General features: G+C 45.4%; 1 pseudogene; it reads left to right on the top strand.

Annotated features, from left to right (window-relative positions):
- The first annotated feature begins 3,985 nt into the window (after positions 1 to 3,985).
- On the top strand, positions 3,986 to 16,972 carry LOC121558070 (annotated as a pseudogene).
- Positions 16,973 to 17,051: the final 79 nt, after the last annotated feature.

Below are 17,051 nucleotides of genomic sequence, written 5' to 3' on the forward strand. Positions count from 1 at the left end.
AACTACTCCCCAGATGCTCCCTTTAAGCTGAGTCAACATCCTCTAAAACCACTTGAAACCATTAGCAAAGTCATAAATTCCTCAGATACTACAAGTGCAATCAGATTTCTATCACCTGAAGCACGCACACAAGATAAAAAATACATGCACGAGATGCATGCATACTTGCCGAGCTTGGACACCTGTTTTACATGGTTCTACACATACTTCAGGTGATAGAAATCTGCTTGCACTACCAGCGCTTTGAAAAGTTTATGTACTTTCCTGTGGATATATTCTCACACAACTACTTTCAAAAGGACCAACTGCACTGACAACTGGTAAAGAACCTTATAATATAATTATATACAACATTCTGAGTTTCCTCATGACCTCTCATTTTTGCCCTATGTAGAATTCAAACGTCAGGTTCCAGGGAAATCCAGATGGTGCTGGATGGGTAAAATGTTATTTGGTTTACATACATTTTTATCTCTAGGTATTGCAGAGCTGCCAACTCTCACGCATTGGCCTGAGATACATGTATTTAACCCTCTTCTCACGCTCTCACGGCACACCTTATCTCACACATTGAAAAGTACTGCTTTATTTTTTGGGTCAGCCCGTTAATTTAGCTACAAATCGTTTTGAAATTGGAGCATCTGCGCCTGCAATTTAACATCACGAGCTGCACCTCTATCGTTGTCCTGTCTTGCCACAGCACTGTGAAAAGCGGTACGTTGAAGCATATGATTGGTCTATTTATGTAAGTGATCAAGGGGATTGGATGCATGTTTTCAAGAAACGCCCCTCAAGATTAGAGTGGAGTTGAATGGAGAGAGAGAACGTTCTCTGCTGAGTTTAAAACTCTAAAAAGAGTAGCACGGTAGCGCTGTTTCATGTACACTGCTCAAAAAAATAAAGGGAACACTTAAACAACACATGTAACTCCAAGTCAATCACACTTCTGTGAAATCAAACTGTCCACTTAGGAAGCAACACTGATTGACAATAAATTTCACATGCTGTTGTGCAAATGGAATAGACAACAGGTGGAAATTATAGGCAATTAGCAAGACACCCCCAATAAAGAAGTGGTTCTGCAGGTGGTGACCACAGACCACTTCTCAGTTCCTTTGCTTCCTGGCTGATGTTTTGGTCACTTTTGAATGCTGGCGGTGCTTTCACTCTAGTGGTAGCATGAGACGGAGTCTACAACCCACACAAGTGGCTCAGGTAGTGCAGCTCATCCAGGATGGCACATCAATGCGAGCTGTGGCAAGAAGGTTTGCTGTGTCTGTCAGCGTAGTGTCCAGAGCATGGAGGCACTACCAGGAGACAGGCCAGTACATCAGGAGACGTGGAGGAGGCCGTAGGAGGGCAACAACCCAGCAGCAGGACCGCTACCTCCGTCTTTGTGCAAGGAGGAGCAGGAGGAGCACTGCCAGAGCCCTGCAAAATGACCTCCAGCAGGCCACAAATGTGCATGTGTCTGCTCAAACGGTCAGAAACAGACTCCATGAGGGTGGTATGAGGGTCCGACGTCACAGGTGGGGGTTGTGCTTACAGCCCAACACCGTGCAGGACGTTTGGCATTTGCCAGAGAACACCAAGATTGGCAAATTCGCCACTGGCGCCCTGTGCTCTTCACAGATGAAAGCAGGTTCACACTGAGCACATGTGACAGACGTGACAGAGTCTGGAGACGCCGTGGAGAACGTTCTGCTGCCTGCAACATCCTCCAGCATGACCCGGTTTGGCGGTGGGTCAGTCATGGTGTGGGGTGGCATTTCTTTGGGGGCCGCACAGCCCTCCTTGTGCTCGCCAGAGGTAGCCTGACTGCCATTAGGTACCGAGATGAGATCCTCAGACCCCTTGTGAGACCATATGCTGGTGCGGTTGGCCCTGGGTTCCTCCTAATGCAAGACAATGCTAGACCTCATGTGGCTGGAGTGTGTCAGCAGTTCCTGCAAGAGGAAGGCATTGATGCTATGGACTGGCCCGCCCGTTCCCCAGACCTGAATCCAATTGAGTACATCTGGGACATCATGTCTCGCTCCATCCACCAACGCCACGTTGCACCACAGACTGTCCAGGAGTTGGCGGATGCTTTAGTCCAGGTCTGGGAGGAGATCCCTCAGGAGACCATCCGCCACCTCATCAGGAGCATGCCCAGGCGTTGTAGGGGAGGTCATACAGGCACGTGGAGGCCACACACACTACTGAGCCTCATTTTGACTTGTTTTAAGGACATTACATCAAAGTTGGATCAGCCTGTAGTGTGGTTTTCCACTTTAATTTTGAGGGTGACTCCAAATCCAGACCTCCATGGGTTGATACATTTGATTTCCATTGATAATTTTTGTGTGATTTTGTTGTCAGCACATTCAACTATGTAAAGAAAAAAGTATTTAATAAGAGTATTTCATTCATTCAGATCTAGGATGTGTTGTTTAAGTGTTCCCTTTATTTTTTGAGCAGTGTACAATGTTGTCAACAAAATTAGGTTGCTGTTACTCTCTATTGCAGAATGCAGCCTTTTGACAGCATGTACTAATGTCGATTTAATCCACACTTGCATTAGTCCCCTCGTTTGGTGATTGACGTTTAGGCTGTGACAATGAAAAGGCAGCAGACAGACCTACAGTATGTTTTAGCAGGAAGTTTGGTAGGGTGACCTGATTTGTAACTATGAAAATAATTTTCTCAAACAGATTGTGAACCCAAACGTGTACGTTTTATTCTAGAGGGGGGACAATAAATATAAACATAATTTGGTTAGGGTGTAGTGGCAGATTTGTTATTTTGTCTTCAGGAGATTTGATTATTTATTTACTTGATTTAGTCTGATCAGTGGAACAATTCTCATTCTTAACAATGTGCTAAATATAGGGTAATTACTGTGCTTGTTAGCAAGAACACTACTGTCATTCCCCACACTTATTGTATTATTCCACTTATTCCCAATTCTGCCAGTGTTAAAACATATTTGAAATCTGATATGCCTACTGGTGTCTTTGAAAATGAATTATATGAGGCTAAATATTTTTCCAGCCATTCATGGACAGTTTTGAATAAGTCATACAAATAAGCATTGGATATTAAATGCTCCAGGAATCAAATATCATTTTGTACATTTTAGTATTGTTCACATGCTAGGCAGAGATGGTAGGGGTACTCAAACTCATAAACACATCATATTTTGTCTATGTAGAGTAAGGTGATGGCAAGGATCTTTCAAGTAGACAGAATATCTTGACTCACCCAACTTGTAGAGAAACGTCAATGCTATCCTCTCTTTCATGTTGCCGAAACGGTCTTTGACTGTCATACAGTACACGTTTTTAGTTTTTGTTGTCCTAGACTACCTGGCTAAAATGCTTGCTTGCTAGCCTAACTTCCTTTCATGGGCAACAATGAGCCAGCTAGTTAACATTAGCCTTCTACATCTAGCTACATATTGAATTTCCATCCTCTCAGGCCAGGAGCACAATGTATGAATTTATGGTTGGATCAGAATCGCTGTTATAATCATTGGCCAGTACGGATAAAAAATACTCCAAATCCCTATCTCTGTGTATGTCTAATTTAGAAAAGGGCACATTTTTGCTAGCTAGTTAGCTAGCCACCGGAGGACAACAACACAAGGAGATGCAACAATTACTTTTTTTTCTGTAAATGATGTTTGGCTTTTGATGTGATTGGTGTGACGCTAAATCCAAGCTGGCTTCCTTTATTTATTTGTTGGTGTGCCAGGACCATTCACAGTTGAGTGCACTCATTTTAGCTCAACATTGATTGGCTATTATTATTATTATTATTATAATATAGACTTGAAGGACAATTCTGAAACAGAGAGATGAAAGATACATTTATTTTTTTCTTAGTCAGTTTTTTGGCATTCATGAATACACACCGCTGGGCTCCTAATGGCATCAATAGCATTGGCAACACTAACAAAATATATCTTGAGTGAGTGACATGATATCCCTGTCCATTGCTGTCAATGCAGCCCTGGCTTGTACCAGGAGACCTGACCAACAGTAAAGAAGACGGTGGAACAGACCATCGCCCACTTGGGCCGGCTGGATGCCCTCATCAACAGTGCTGGCATCCTGCCATGGGCAACATCAAGACAGGTGACCTGGCTCAGTATGACGACGTCATGAACATCGTCCAGTAGAAGATAATAATAACGTTTTGAATGACTTACAGTACTCAGACCCCTTGACCCATAATGACAAAGCAAAAACATTTTTTAGGAATGTTTGCAAAAAACAAAGAAAACGGAAATATCACATTTACATTAGTATTCAGACCCTTTACTCAGTACTATGTTGAAGCACCTTTGGCAGCGATTACAGCCTCGAGTCTTCATGGGTATGACGCTACAAGCGTGGCACACCTGTATTTGGGTAGTTTCTCCCATTCTTCTCTGCAGATTCACTCAAGCTCTGTCAGGTTGGATGATGAGCGCCACTGCACAGCTATTTTCAGGTCTCTCCAGAGATGTTAGATCGGGTTCAAGTCCAGGCTCTGGCTGGGCCACTCAAGGACATTCAGAGACTTATCCCGAAGCCACTCCTATGTTGTCTTGGCTGTGTGCTTAGGATCGTTGTCCTGTTGTGTAACAGATGTATATCGTACTCTCCTTGCGTTGTGTTTTCTCTTAATAAATCACATCAGCCAGTGGTCCCAGTTGAGCATCATTTATTTCTGTTGTTAAATGGGAAACAGCACGTTAGTTGTGCAGAGCTTAACGATATTGATGGCTGTCGATGGCAAAATCTGTAACATGAAGGCAACTGTGTTAGCAGTGGGCTCATGTGACCATTACGTCAGTGTATGCTAGCTAACACACGTATCTACAGCAATCATATGCCAAAGCACATCCCAGAAAGCCCCTCAATCCCTAACAGGTACCATATACCCACACATGTATGAATCAGTAACGTACAGCAACCTTGTACACATTGTAAAATATAAAACGGTATTCAGAACATGACCTACCCCTTGCATCACATTTTCATACTGGGAAGACCTGACGTTCACGATCTCCCCCTAGCTGCAAGCGGGGCCAATCACAACACGCCTTATTGTCATCAGAGTTGAACCAACCAATAAGAATGCTTGAACATTATATACACATTTCTTTAGAGGCAAGTGGAAACATAACCAACCCTGTTACATTCTCCCCTGCTGAATTACACTTGCATACTATAAAGAAACAAAATGAGGTATGCAATACCTTGCAATACATATGTCACCAAATATTCCAGTGCAAAGACTATTCTCAAAAGAGAATTAGGGGAATTCAAAGACCCCGTAGGAAAACATGCCTGTTACATGTTCAGTACACTCAGTGACAATAAGAACCTCAGACAGAAAAAACTTGACCTCTGACCCATGACCTCTATGGGGTCTCTTGAAAGTAAAAAAAAAAAAAAAAAGGCCTACAGACTTGTATTTTAATCCTATACCCACACAGCTATTCTAATGAATTCTGTATGAAAAACCCTCTGTGTCTGCATAGTCTCTATGAGCCTCACTGGGCGTTTCCTAACCCGACCAGCCCCAGACCTGACAGGCCTAACAGAGTTATTACGTTTAACCTGTTCACCTACAACCACCACTGGTGGGTCACTGTCCACAGTCGGTGGATAGTCAAGGTCAAGGGTTCTGTGACTGTTGTGGAGCTAGTGCTACCAGCGGCATCTTCAGAATGCCTTTCTTCTTCAGAGGGTTCTGACATTTCTTCTCCAAAGGTTAGCTCTGACATGCTTGTGCCGCCAGTGGCACCCTCAGAATGTGGTGTTCTGAGGATCCCTCCCCAGTGGCCCATCTTCCAGCACATCTGGGGTTTCTTTTTCAGAGTGCTCCGGCTGTGCTTCCCCCGAGGTCTGTTCTGATACACCCTAGTCCTCTCACCAATGTCCATTTCTGGTATATCGTTCATGGATGAGTCCTTCATCTCCTCACTCGGATCCTCACGGTCTCCTGTATTAGATGTCTCCAAGGCAGTGTCGGGGAGAGGCAAGAAGTTTACAGGCATTATCAGATTACGGTGGACCGTTTTCTCCTGGCCAGTTGACATGTTCTGTATCTTGAAGATGTGGATGTCACTATTCTTCTCCGTAACAATATAGAGGTTGTTCTCCCAACGATCTGCCAGCTTTCTCTTTCCACGTTCACCCTTATTCGCCAGCAGCACCCGATCACCGACCTCCACTGGAGCTCCTCTGATCTTCCTGTCGTAGAGGCCCGCATGCCTCTTCAGCTGTTTGGTTGCCGACACCTGTAACGTCTCCATGGCCTCCCTCAGGTCTCTCGTCAGGGACTTGATGTACTCATCATAGTCTACAACCTCTGAGTCTTGCAGCACAGTACCAAACATCATGTCGACAGGCAGACGTGGGGTTCTCCCAAACATCAACTGGAAAGGGGCGTAGCCCGTGGTTTCATGGACTGTACAGTTGTAGGCGAAGGTCAACGACTTCAGCTTCTGGGGCCACCTGTGCTTCGCTCTCGCAGGTAAAGCCCTGATCATGTTTCCCAGTGTTCTATTGAACCTTTCGACTCCCCCATTCCCCATCGGATGGTAGGGAGTTGTGTGCGACTTCTGGACTCCTGCAGCACTCAACAACTCAGCAATCAATTTACTTTCAAAGTTGGCCCCTTGGTCAGAGTGGATACGACCAGGAAAACCATACACACAGAAGATGTTGTTCCACAGCTGAAGTGCCACTGCTTTAGCTGATTGGTTCGGACACAAGAAGGCATGGGCCATCTTAGAAAAATGATCAGTGACAACCAGAACATCCAAGGACTTGTTGTTGGAGTCTTCAGCAGACCAGAAGTCCACACACACCAACTCAAGGGGCTCAGTCGTGATGTTCTCCAGTGGAGCTCTGGCCTCTAGCTCGGGGGCCTTACTGAACACACACCTCTTGCAGGTCTTGACATACTCTCTCACATCCGACTCCAGACCATGCCAGAAGAACCTCTGTCTCGTCAAGTACAACGTCCGCTGTTGCCCCTGATGACCAGCTTCATCGTGGACACCCTTCAAGACTGTCACCCTCATTGAGGTGGGTACTACATACTGGTACGTCTTCTTCTTTGACAGTGAACTTTTGGTAACGCGATATAGTACACCCATTTTCAGAGTGAGCTTCTCCCAGGTCTTCAGAATCCGCAGAGCCTCGAGTGGTTCATGGCCACGTTCCCTCCTAGAAGGTCTACAGCCCCTGTCCACGTAGAAGACAACTCTGGCGAGTGCGTCATCCTGGCGCTGCTTTGATATCAGGTCGTCACGGGATAGCACTCTCACATCTGACATCTCAGATGGCACCAGTGACTGAGTGAGCTGAGGCAGTAGCAGCGCACAGTTCTGTAGACCAGCCTCCCCTTGCGACCTCAGGACTGCTGACACCACTTCCTTTGACAGAGAACCAGGAGAAGGATAGGAGGTAGTTTGGCAGTCCATGACAATTTCACAGGCATCTGCCTCAATTGACGGTGAGCAGCTTTCGAGGTCGAATGGGTGGTTCGACCAGCGGAACACATCTTGCACCTTCTCAGCACGTACTCCCGCAGCTTCTTCCAGCAAGCCCTTGTTTGGAACCCTTGTGATGCGGTGGAGAGCGCTCGGCTGCACAAATGGCTGTCTACTGAGTGCATCAGCAATGACATTTTTGGGACCGGGGATGTACTTGATGTCAAACTCGAATGGAGCGAGTTTAGCAACCCATCTCTGTTCACAGGCGTCCAATTTGGGCTTGGACAGGGTGTACGTTAATGGGTTGTTGTCTGTCCATACAGTAAAAGGCTTGCCCCTTAGCCAATGACTAAACTTCTCACAGACGGCCCAGCGTAAAGCAAAAAACTCTAACCTATGGGCAAGATACTTTGACTGTACATAAGTAAGTGATTTGCTAGCGAATGCTACGGGTCTGGATGCAGACCCATCCTCTGGCACCTGGGAGAGGACAGCACCTAATCCATTACTAGATGCGTCTACAGACAGCAAGAAAGGTCTACTAAAATCAGGGTGGGCTAGCATGACCTGATCGAGGAGAGCTTGTTTCAACTGACTAAAGGCCTGTTTGCACTCACCAGTCCAGTCTGCTGCTGTGAGTTTCCTATGTATTCCTCTTTTCCTCTTGCCTTTCCCATGGCGTGGTGCCTTCGTCCCCGTTGTCAGCCCATGCAGCGGCTTAGCGATGGTGGAGCACCCCTCAATGAACTGCTGGTAATAGACTATTATTCCGAGAAAGGACCGAATCTTCCCTTGAGAGGGCACGTCCGTGTTGTCCTCCATGAGATCCTTCTCTGTCATCCCTGCAATAGCCTTCACTTTTTCTGGGTCTGTGGCCACACCTCCTTCACTGATGACATGCCCCAAGAACCGCACTGACCTCTTCATGAAATGGCATTTCTTTGGAGACAATTTCAGATTATGGGCTTTGAGACGCTCAAAAACTGACTCCAAGCGTTGCAATCCAAGTTCTTCAGTCAGGGCAAAAACCAGCACATCGTCCAGGTAGCATAGAAGGCTAGAAAAATGTTGATCCCCAAAAATGCTCAACATCATCCTCATGAATGTAGCTGGGCTGTTGCAAAGTCCTTGTGGAAGACGGTTATATTCATATAACCCAAAAGGAGAAGTGAAGGCTGTAAACTTCTTGTCGTCTTCATGCACCTCCACATTGTAGTAGCCTGAGGTCAAATCCATTGTAGAGAAGAAGGCATTGCCACCCAAGGCCGCCAGAGCATCAGCTTGGTGAGGTAGAGGGTGAGCATCCTTTACAGTGCGAGCATTGAGCCATCGGAAGTCTGTACACAGTCTCAGATCACCAGACTTCTTCCAGACCAGCACGAGCGGGGAGGCATACTCACTGCTGGATTTCCTGATTATCTCTCGCTCTTCCATCTCATCCGAGGCCTGCCTGAGCTTGTCATAATGGTTAGGGGAGAGCCTACGGTAAGGTAGCCTAGAAGGCTTGGTGTCACTGAGTCTGATGCGATGGACATATCCAGTAGCCTTCCCGCAATCTAGTTTGTGCTGGGAGAAGAGAGACTCGTAGCGGGCTATAAGCTGAACTAGCCTGGCCTTACACTGTTGCGACAACTGAGTGGACTCAATGTCAATGTCACCTAGCCCTAACTCGTGCAACACCTCATTTGTCACTCTGTTCGGTTTGACGGTACTGTCAACGGTCAAGCTATCTCCACTACCATTGTCAAAGTCTGGATTGTCCTCCATTTTGTATACCTGCTGCACCAGGGGGACCGGTTAGACAGTGGGCCTATCCATATAGTCAGGGTCAAAGTCCTCTAATGCCATGCAAGGAAAAACGTCCGCTATCTTGGCATTGCGTCTCACTGTTACTGGCTTTGATGAGGGATTGATAACTTTGACAGGGACCCAGCCATCGCTCCACAATGTCGCTACTGTTCTCCCCACTAGGATGTTTTTTGGTCTTGAGCGTGCCCTCGTAGGCTCAATAATGACAGCACTGCCTGCGGATACATTTTGAGGCGTACACAGCCGGCCCCAGACTAAATGTTCCTGCATAGGCTCCAACGTGACCGCCCGCTTCAGCCTTACTGTGCCCAGTCTTTCTGGCACTTCGGTCCCTTTCCATCTCTCTACATTAGCCAGCAGACGGAACAGTTTGTCATCTCCATTGTGTTCAGATGATGACATCTTCTCCCAGAAGTCACCTGTCGTCTTCAGCTCCCTGATGAGGTGTTTTATCACGTTGCTGCCTAGGATGAGCTCATGACGTTGGCCATCCGCTACTAGAACAGGGACAGAGACACTGCTGCCATACACACACAGATTCAATTCACACACACCTGCAGCCAATCAACACCACTTCAGTCGGACTGAGGGAGCCACTCTTGAGCACACCTGCTTTCTCAAGGCGTGGCACCACTGTTGAGCTCAATGTGCATGCCATAGAACCGCTGTCAATCATAGCGCTCACCTCTATAGCATCCCCCAGTAACACCCTAGTTTAGAAGAGTTCATCGTTGTGGAGCACTCTCTGTGTATTTTGCATAATGACTTTTTCGTTCGACTTGACGTCATCACAAACCATTGAATATATTGACTCGAAATCTACACCACTATCTGATTGGGGCACCTCACAAGGCCCAGCACTTCCCCCCATCCCGTGCAGGCCAGCTAGTTTTCCTGCCGCTTTGTCGTGTTGCTGTCTGATGGAGGGACGGGAGTTACAGATGAAGTGCGAGGGCATTCTTGATGTGTGTGCCCCGCTGCATAACAGAGGAAGCATAGGTGGTTAGAATAACAATGATCCATTGTGCTGTGATTCGCATCCCCACACACTTTGCATTGCAAAGACGGGTTCTCCCTTCTCCTGGGCCTCCTCTGGAAACGGTTATCATAGCCGCCTACAGGTTGCTGTGGCCTCTGCTCCAAGACCCGTTCAAGCATGCCAATCACACGATCCAATGCCTCGGATGAGCCATTTGTGGGCTGCTGCAAGGGCTCCGGGCAGTTTGCAACAGCCTACACTAGCCTACTTACTTCCTGCGTCAGTGTGGTGACCAGTGGGGCCAGCCGCAAGGGACGTGGAGCCTTGCACTTCCTCTGGTACTCCTCCAGCCTGCCATGGACCTCCGCAGCCGTCCACTCATGCAATGGTTTGCACATGAATATCAATGACAGCTCTGGGTTCGGACAGTGCTTGATGAACATGACAGTCAGAACACGTGATGGATTGTCTAGCTCCTTGTTCTGCCTCTTCAAACAGTCCTCTGCCACCTCTATGGCCCTGTTCAGTCTGATCCAGTAATCAAATGGAGTCTCCCCTTCCATTGGCAACGTAGAATAAACATCAGCTAGGGGCATGTCGGAGTTGATTGTGTCGCTAAAGTGGTGCTTCAGAATGTCAAAAACTGGTCTAGGGCCCTGGCTTAAGTCAACTGGGTTACTGCGTAGGCTTACTCTTACCACGTCACGTGCCCGCCCTGACAGCTTACCCAAAACTTCATCTGACCTCTCCTGCCCACCATAGCCCTTCTTCTGCATGTACACTAACATGGTCTCCTCCCACTCATGCACTGTGCATTCCTCTGAACCATCCCCCCTGAAACAGACTTGTTCCCTGACATCATTTTTCACCACAACATTTAGACTAGAGTTGGCCCCAGCCTTGGTACCACCAACATTATCAACCTTCTGTCCCACCCCATCTCCCATAGCCTTTGATTCCAAACAAGAGGCAATATTTTCACCTATGGAGTAACCTATCTGCTTAACAATGCCCGCCAGGAAATCCATAGACACATCCTCCATCCTAGGACTAGGTGAAACTGGCTCGAATGCATCGAGTTGAGGTAGCTCTAAATCATGTGGAAAGCGCACACTTGCCTGTGCAGTTGGCCTGACCAGAGGTGTGGAAGTACCTGGATAAATAGTTGCCCCCCTACCCACTAGCGGTAAAGGGTTAAACATGAAAACTCCCCTACCTCTCCCAAAATGTTCCATTTTTTAAATAAAAAAATAATAAAAAATATGAAGTCAAATGTTTTTCTTTTTAACACAATCAATATGAACACTTCTATAAAATCAGCTTCAACATAATGCGCTCAAAATAAAAGTTCAGTAGTAGTTGTCTAACAAGACCAAGAATCAACACAGAAAAGTAACAAGAAACGCCTTAATAAATAGTTGTCGCCACCGTGTGGTAGAAAATGGCGTCACCCTCACGTTAATTGGCTTTGGAAGGTTACTAGCATAACAGCACAATTACATCACTAAATAACCATAGCATCACCACATACAAGTAAAAAAACAGTACATTAATATTTCCCCCACTCACTCATGCTACCAGGAGCTCCCTGAGAATTCCACTTGTGCAGAAAGCAAAACCTAGGCCTCTGGCGTGCATCAGCAACCACAGTACTTCTTGAATCCGGGTCTCGGATCCCTCCACGTGACGTCCGGCGAAGACAAGACGAGTCACGACACCAGTGTAACAGATGTATATCGTACTCTCCTTGCGTTTTGTTTTCTCTTAATAAATCACATCAGCCAGTGGTCCCAGTTGAGCTTCACTTATTTCTGTTGTTAAATGGGAAACAGCACGTTAGTTGTGCAGAGTTTAACGATATTGATGGCTGTCGATGGCAAAATCCCTTGCATCACATTTTCATACTGGGCAAACAAAATACAAAAATACAATACAAAATATAACCTGTGTAAATACCTGTTGTTAAATGGGAAACAGCACGTTAGTTGTGCAGAGCTTAACGATATTGATGGCTGTCGATGGCAAAATCTGTAACATGAAGGCAACTGTGTTAGCAGTGGGCTCATGTGACCATTACGTCGGTGTATGCTAGCTAACACAATTATCTACAGCAATCATATGTCAAAGCACATCCCAGAAAGCCCCTCAATCCCTAACAGGTACCATATACCCACACATGTATGAATCAGTAACGTACAGCAACCTTGTACACATTGTAAAATATAAAACAGTATTCAGAACATGACCTACCCCTTGCATCACATTATCATACTGGGAAGACCTGACGTTCACAATCTCCCCCTAGCTGCAAGCGGGGCCAATCACAACATGCCTTATTGTCATCAGAGTTGAACCAACCAATAAGAATCCTTGAACATTAAATATACATTTCTTTAGAGGCAAGTGGAAACATAACCAACCCTTTTACAGTTGGAAGGTTAACCTTCGCTCCAGTCTGAGGTCCTGAGTGCTCTGAAGCAGGTTTTCATCAAGGATCTCTCTGTACTTTGCTCCGTTCATCTTTCCCTCGATCCTGACTAGTCTCCCAGTCCCTGCCGCTGAAAAACATCCCCACAGCATGATGCTGCTATCACAATGCTTCACCTTAGGGATGGTGCCAGGTTTCCTCCAGACGTGATGCTTGGCATTCAGGCCAAGTTCATTCTTGGTTTCATCAGACCAGAGAATCTAGTTTCTCATGGTCTGAGAGTCCTTTAGGTGCCTTTTGGCAAACTCCAAGCAGACTGTCATGTGCTTCTGTCTGGCCACTGTACCATAAAGGGCTTATTGGTAGAGTGTTGCAGAGATGGTTGTCCTTCTGGAAGGTTCTCCTATCTCCACAGAAAACTTCTGGATCTCCGTTAGAGTGATCATCAGATTCTTGGTCACCTCCCTGACCAAGGACATTTTCCCCCGATTGCTCAGTTCAGCTGGGCGGCCAGCTCTAGTAAGAGTCTTGGTGGTTCCAAACTTCTTCCATTTAAGAACGATGGAGGCCGCTGTGTTCTTGGGGACCTTCAGTGCTGCAGAAATTGAGGTACCCTTCCCCAGATCTGTGCCTCAACACAATCCTGTCTCTGAGCTCTACGGACAATTCCTTCAACCTAATGGCTTGGTTTTTGCTCTGACATGCACTGTCAATTGTGGGACCTTATATAGGTGTGTGCCTTTCCAAATCATGTCCAATCAATTGAATTTACCGCAGGTGGACACCAATCAAGTTGTAGAAACATCTCAAGGATGATCAATGGAAACAGGATGCTCCTGAGCTCAATTTCGAGTCTCATAGCAAAGGGTCTGAATACTTATGTAAATAAGGTATTTCCGTTTTTTTTTTTTTCTTCATAAATGTGCATACAATTCTAAAAACCTGTTTTCACTTTGTCATTATGGACTATTGTACAGTGGGGAAAACAAGTATTTAGTCAGCCACCAATTGTGCAAGTTGAGAGAGGCCTGTAATTTTCATCATAGGTACACGTCAACTATGACAGACAAATTGAGATTTTTTTTAAACAGAAAATCACATTGTAGGATTTTTAATGAATTTATTTGCAAATTATGGTGGAAAATAAGTATTTGGTCACCTACAAACAAGCAAGATTTCTGGCTCTCACAGACCTGTAACTTCTTCTTTAAGAGGCTCCTCTGTCCTCCACTCGTTACCTGTATTAATGGCACCTTTTTGAACTTGTTATCAGTATAAAAGACACCTGTCCACAACCTCAAACAGTCACACTCCAAACTCCACTATGGCCAAGACCAAAGAGCTGTCAAAGGACACCAGAAACAAAATTGTAGACCTGCACCAGGCTGGGAAGACTGAATCTGCAATAGGTAAGCAGCTTGGTTTGAAGAAATCAACTGTGGGAGCAATTATTAGGAAATGGAAGACATACAAGACCACTGATAATCTCCCTCGATCTGGGGTTCCACGCAAGATTTCACCCCGTGGGGTCAAAATGATCACAAGAACGGTGAGCAAAAATCCCAGAACCACACACCTAGTGAATGACCTGCAGAGAGCTGGGACCAAAGTAACAAAGCCTACCATAAGTAACACACTACGCCGCCAGGGACTCAAATCCTGCAGTGCCAGACGTGTCCCCCTGCTTAAGCCAGTACATGTCCAGGCCCGTCTGAAGTTTGCTAGAGTGCATTTGGATGATCCAGAAGAGGATTGGGAGAATGTCATATGGTCAGATGAAACCAAAATATAACTTTTTGGTAAAAACTCAACTCGTCGTGTTTGGAGGACAAAGAATGCTGAGTTGCATCCAAAGAACACCATACCTACTGTGAAGCATGGGGGTGGAAACATCATGCTTTGGGGCTGTTTCTCATTTTGTCTGTCATAGTTGACGTGTACCTATGATGAAAATTACAGGCCTCTCTCATCTTTTTAAGTGGGAGAACTTGCACAATTGGTGGCTGACTAAATACTCCCCCCCCCCCCACTGTATATAGATTGATGGGGGGGATGATTTAATCCATTTTAGAATAAGGCTATAATGTAACAAAATGTGGAAAAAGTCAAGGGGTCTGAATACTTTCTGAATGCACTATATACTGTACCGCAAAGGAGCTGGTGTTTATATTTCGCTGCTTGGATGAAGCCTTAAATCTGCAGTACTTCTTCATTGCAGTACATGCTTTATACAGTGGGCTGTCTATTATATTGTCAGTATTATTTGGACACTAGGCTAACCTCGGTTAACCAGAACTAAAGTATCACGTAATTGGTTAGCTGGTACCAGTTATGTTTACGTAGATCTGTCCACGAGAGATGACTAGTAGGCGAATTCTTTTTCTTTCTTAGTGAAGGTTTGTTTCTTTATTTCACAGATCAGTATCCCACCTGACTCAGCTCTGTGTACCTCACCTCATCAAGTCCAAGGGTTCTATCGTCGCTGTCTCCAGCGTCAACGGCCAACGATCAGTAGGTATCACCACACCAGCGTGTGTGGAGTGTACACCACACAACTCATTTACAGAAGAATATCTGTTAATTGAGATAAGAGCAATAGACAGTGAGGGGTGTGTGTAATACTATTAGTTACCGGAAGTCCCCACAAGGATAGTAAAACGAGGAAAATTCTCCCTCGTGGGGACATTTCTCAGGTTCCCATGAGGAGAAAGGCTATTTTAGGCTTACGGGTTAGGGAAAATAGGATTTTTAATGGAAATCAGTTTTAGGTAGAAACAAGGATAGTAAAACGTGTGTTTCTTTATTATGCTCAATTATAATTATAATAATAATAAGCCATTCAGCAGACGCTTTTATCCAAAGCGACTTACAGTCATGCGTGCATACATTTTTGTGTATGGGTGGTCCCAGGGTTCGAACCCACTACCCTGGCGTTACAAGCGCCGTGCTCTACCAGCTGAGCTACAGAGGACCACGTTAAATTATGGTTTCTGTTGAGCTCAATTATCTTCTTTTTTTTAGTTCCCAGGTGTCCTTGCCTATTGTATAGCTAAATCTGCCATTGACCAATTCACACGTTGCATAGCACTTGGTCAGGACAAGTTTTTTCTTTTGACTTCTTCTTGCTAATTATTTCGGACTGTATTGAAAGCACAGGCACTCATGACTCATATACCTCCCGCTCAGAGCTGGCATCAAAGCAAGTACGAATCAACTCTGTCCGGCAAGTCAAGTCTGTTTAGGTACTAATTTAGGTTACTTTCTAAATGTAATCTGTTACTAGTTACCTGTCCCAAATTGTAATCAGTAAAGTAACTTTTTGATTACCCAAACTCAGTAACATAATCTGGTTACTTTTGGATTATTTTCCCCTGCAGAGTCATTAGAAGAAGACAAAAATGATCCATCAAACGTTATTGGTATGTCACAGTGGTCTCTAACTTGTGGTCAGACTCGCTCAGGTGGAACAAACGTATAATATATGCATCGATTTACAGTCAAGCGTGCATACATTTTACGTATGGGTGTTCGCGGGAATCGAACCCACTACCCTAGCGTTATAAGCGCCATTCTCTACCAACTGAACTACAAGGGACCAACTTAAACATGCACTTTTTTTCAGTGCTGAATTGAATTTCATTGAGAAAACATGTGTCATAATGTCTTTTTTCTAGTTTTTCAAAAGTATCTGTAATCTGATTACAATATGTTTGCTGGTAACGTAACTGATTACATGTAATCCGTTACCGCCTAACCCTGCTTATTATGTAGTTGTTACTACAGTGTTGATCTCTCTCTGTCTTTCCTCCTCCAGTCCCGGCGTGATCATAACATAGGTCCACAGGAGAGCAGGACTGGATGAGGAGCAGTATTCTCAGGTAACTCTCTTATGTTATACAGATGTCACACATCATGGTTTACAAGGTCAGGTCCACTGGCTGGGGTTCCAAAGGTTGGGAATACTGTAGAGATCATATATTTGGAGAAAACACGGCTCACATCACAGACCCCCACTCTACTTAGTCTACCTTGCACAGTGTACTTCCTATTTCTCTCACTCTCTCTCTCTCACGTTCACGCTCTTTCTCCTCCCAGTTCCTGGAGAAGTGTAAGCAGACCAGGTGAAGTGGCTCATGCTATAGCCTTCCTGGGGTTGGATGCTGCCACATTCATCACGGGGTCAACCTACCCGTGGACAAGGGGCGCCATGCCATGTGTCCAAGATAATATCGTGTGACCTCGTCATCAGTGGCCTGTCAATACAAAACCCTGAAATATCTGGTTTGTGTCATTTTTGTATTTATGGACAGATAGCTTGATTAAGTGTAGAGCTCTATTCTAGTAAAAAAAACAAAAAC

This window comes from Coregonus clupeaformis, chromosome 18 (assembly GCF_020615455.1).
Source record: "Coregonus clupeaformis isolate EN_2021a chromosome 18, ASM2061545v1, whole genome shotgun sequence".
Lineage (NCBI taxonomy): Eukaryota > Metazoa > Chordata > Actinopteri > Salmoniformes > Salmonidae > Coregonus > Coregonus clupeaformis.